The 3,638-nt window shown below is 45.6% G+C and overlaps 1 non-coding gene across 1 annotated transcript; it reads left to right on the top strand.

The window, feature by feature from the left end:
• The first annotated feature begins 515 nt into the window (after positions 1-515).
• TRNAA-GGC (transfer RNA alanine (anticodon GGC)) lies at positions 516-587 on the top strand. The gene has a single exon. It is a non-coding gene; the product is annotated as a tRNA-Ala (tRNA).
• The last annotated feature ends 3,051 nt before the right edge of the window (positions 588-3,638 follow it).

The following is a 3,638-nucleotide window of genomic DNA, read 5'->3' as shown; positions in this document are numbered from 1 at the left end:
TTATGAGCATGATAACTACAATACACACACACACACATTTTATTCACTCCCCACTCAATGAGAAACAAAAGTGAGTTATGACATTGTTGGCTTACCTTCACAACGATCCTGCAAGGTACAATGGGCTGAGCTAGAGCAACTCACTCAAGGTCACCCAGGGATGTTCCAGAGTGAGGATTTGAATGCAGGTCTCCCAGATCCTAGCCCAACACTCAAACCACTATACAATGCTGCCTCTCAAGATCCTTTTTATCTAGCAGTCCCAGAAACGAAACAAAAATGTTTCTGATGATTTTATACCAAATTGTTTGCTGTAAACATCTCTGCCACTCAGATTCAAAACTGATGCTTGTATAAGCCACAGATTTGGGGTCTCCTTTAAATGTTCTCCCCCCTCCATTTTATTTAGACGTATAACTTTCAGTCAACAGCATAAAGTTGCCCTCATACCAGCATTTCCCCCCTCTTCTTTCCCCTTTCCTTCCTTTATAATTGGATGGTATAAATGAAGGGAAGGGGGTGTGGCTCAGTGGTAGAGCATCTGCTTGGCATGCAGAAGGTCCCAGGTTCAATCCCTGGCATCTCCAGTTAAACTAACTGGGCAAGTAGGTGATGTGAAAGACCCTTTTCTGCCCGAGACCCTGGAGAGCCGCTGCCGGTCTGAGTAGACTTTGATGGACCGAGGGTCTGATTCAGTATAAGGCAGCTTCATGTGTTCATGTGTTCAAGGGTGCTGTCGATTTTAAATAATATTTTAGCTTAAATTATATAGTGTATTGTTTTTAATTGTATAATAATGCCATACGCCACTCTGAGCCTGATTTGTAGGGATAGAGTGGCCTAAAAATCTAATAAATTATCATTACTGTTGTTGTTGTTGTTAATTGTCATCATTATCATCTCTAGTGAAAATGACGTGAGAGTTGCAACCATGTTAAACCTGCTTCTTCACACAAATTCTACATACATTCCCTTGTTCTGTACAAAGATCCTGTTATTTGAGATGATAAATGGAGGTTGTAATTCCTTCTCAGGAGATTTGGCAAAAGATAAGGTGCTGCAGAGAAAGAGGCATACACATAAAACTTTACGTGCCGTTATGGGACGCAGTGGAGGTTTTAAAAAATGCAAGAATGTTCGCCTAACTCCGCCTTCACAAAACAGCAGGCATTAAAAGTTCTCAGGGATTTTGAAAAATACACCCATCCTTTTAAAAAGAAAAGAAATCTAGCCCATGGAGGAGGGGCTGTGGCTCAGTGGCGGATCATCTGCTTGGCATGCAGAAGGTCCCAGGTTCAATCCCCGGCATCTCCAGCTAAAGGATCCTGCAGTAGATAATATGAAAGACCCCAGCTTGAGACACTGGAGAGGTGCTGCCAGTCCGAGTAGACAATACTGACCTTGAGGGACAGATTGCCTTTTTCAGTATAAGCCATGCCCCCTCATGGTTTGAAAGATTTGCCAGGCACTGATTGAAATTTTTTGGAAAGCTCAGAAAGGACAGCCTTAGAAATATCAATTACTACACTGTCTGGAAGCTGCATCTGCAATTGCAGCATTGGAGCCTAGAATCATAGAGTTGGAAGGGACCTCCAGGGTCATCTAGTCCAACCCCCTGCACCAGCTTTTCCACACAATCTCACTTAACTTCTCTCCTTTCTACAGGCCCTCATGTGGCTGTTTTGGTAGTCAAAGGGTGCTCCCTCCTCCTTATTCCACCAGTAGAAAAACCCAGTTGGGTTCGAACCAATATAGCAACACAATCATTCTAAAACTAACAAAAACAAAAACAACCAAACTACAACCTCAGACTCCATCTCCACATCACCATGAGCTTCCCAAGCCAGAGATGGCAACCCAAAATGTGAACTAGAGCATTTCCTTGTGCTTTGTGTCCTTTTGGTGAGTCCTAGTAAAAGATACTAGGAAGGAAGGTGGCATGGTGGTGATAGTAGTAGTAGTAGTAGTAGTAGTAGTAGTAGTAGTAGTAGAAGAAGAACAAGAAGAAGAAGAAGAAGAAGAAGAAGAAGAAGAAGAAGAAGAAGAAGAAGAAGAAGAAGAAGAAGAAGAAGAGTTAGTTTTTATATGCTGACTTTCTCTACCACTTAAGGAAGAATCAACCCGGCTTACAATCACCTTCCCTTCCCCTCCCCACAACAGACACCCAGTGAGGTGGGTGAGGCTGAGAGTGTGTGACTAGCTCTAGGTCACCAAGCTGGCTTCATGAGTAGGAGTGGAGAAACCAACCCAGTTCAACAGATTAGCCTCTGCTGCTAATGTGGACGAGTGAGGAATTGAACCTGGTTCTCCAGATCAGAGTCCACCACCACTCCAAACCACCGCTCTTAACCACCGCACCACTCTGGTATAGCCCAATCTTGTCAGATCTCGGAAGCTAAGCAGGGTCGGTACTAGGAAGGGAGACCTCCAAGGAAGACTCCGCAGAGGAAGTCAAAGACAAACCCCCTCTGCTTCATCACTTGCCTTGAATGCCCCTTGCTGGGGTCGCCATGAGTCAGCTGTGACTTGGAGTATGCACACAATAAAAGATGTTCTGTGGCTTTTGTTTATCAGGTCAGTGTGGATGGCTCTTGTGCTCACTTGGGCTTGTTAGGCAGGCTGATCTTTTGCGCCTGGGAGTTGGTCTAACCCCTTTACAGGTGAAGGAGCCCACCGGGGCTCCCGCTTTGCTCCTGGCCACTCCAAGTGGCAGCAGGAGAAAAACAGTTCTTAAAAAACACATATGTGAGTGGTGTTACCTCTCTCATAATACTGGAAAGCGGGGTCATCTGCTGAAGCTGGAAGTTGAGAGATTCAAAACTGATAAAAGGAAGTATTTCTTCACACAAGGCATAGTTAAATTGTGGAACTCCCTGCCCCAGGATGTGGTGATGGTTGCCCATTTGGAAGGTTTTAAGAGGGGAATGGACATGTTCATGGAGGATAGGACTGACTATCCATGGCTACTAGTCAAAAGGAATGCTCGTCATGATGCATACCTATTATCTCCAGGATAAGTGGAGCATGCCTATTATATTAGGTGCTGTGGAAGATAGGCAGGATAATACTGCTGCAGTCGTCTTGTTTGTGGGCTTCCTAGAGGCACCTGGTTGGCCACTGTGTGAACGGATGGCTGGACTTGATGGACCTTGGTCTGATTCAGCAGGGCCTTTGTTGTGTTCTTCTGTTCTTATCACTTCTGGGAGAAACCCAGAAGCGACATGGGGTAGCTCTAGGAATTACTGGAAGCTCGATGGTTTTACTATGGAGGTTTCTGGTGATTCCTAGAGCTACCTTGTCTCACATCTGGGTTTTCTCTGGAAGTGATATAGCAATGCCACAAACATCACACACGCACCATTTCCCTGTCCCCAACCCTCCCACCACTAGCTTCCCCTGTCCTGAGGTCACTGGTTCCACAGGTAGGGTTGCAAGGTCTCTCTTTGTCATCGTGGGAGGTTTTCGGGGTGGAGCCTGAGGGTTTGGGGAGGGGCGAGACTTCAATGTCACAGAGTCCAATTGCCAAAGCAGCCATTTTCTCCTGGTGAACTGATCTCTATCGGCTGGAAATCAGTTGTAATAGCAGGAGATCTCCAGCCACCACCTGGACGTTGGCAACCCTATCCGCAGGTCCTTCT

The sequence above is a fragment of the Euleptes europaea genome, chromosome 20 (genome assembly GCF_029931775.1).
Source record: "Euleptes europaea isolate rEulEur1 chromosome 20, rEulEur1.hap1, whole genome shotgun sequence".
NCBI lineage: Eukaryota > Metazoa > Chordata > Lepidosauria > Squamata > Sphaerodactylidae > Euleptes > Euleptes europaea.
Note: the sequence above shows the minus strand (reverse complement) of the source record. Positions and strands in the feature narration are given on the sequence as shown.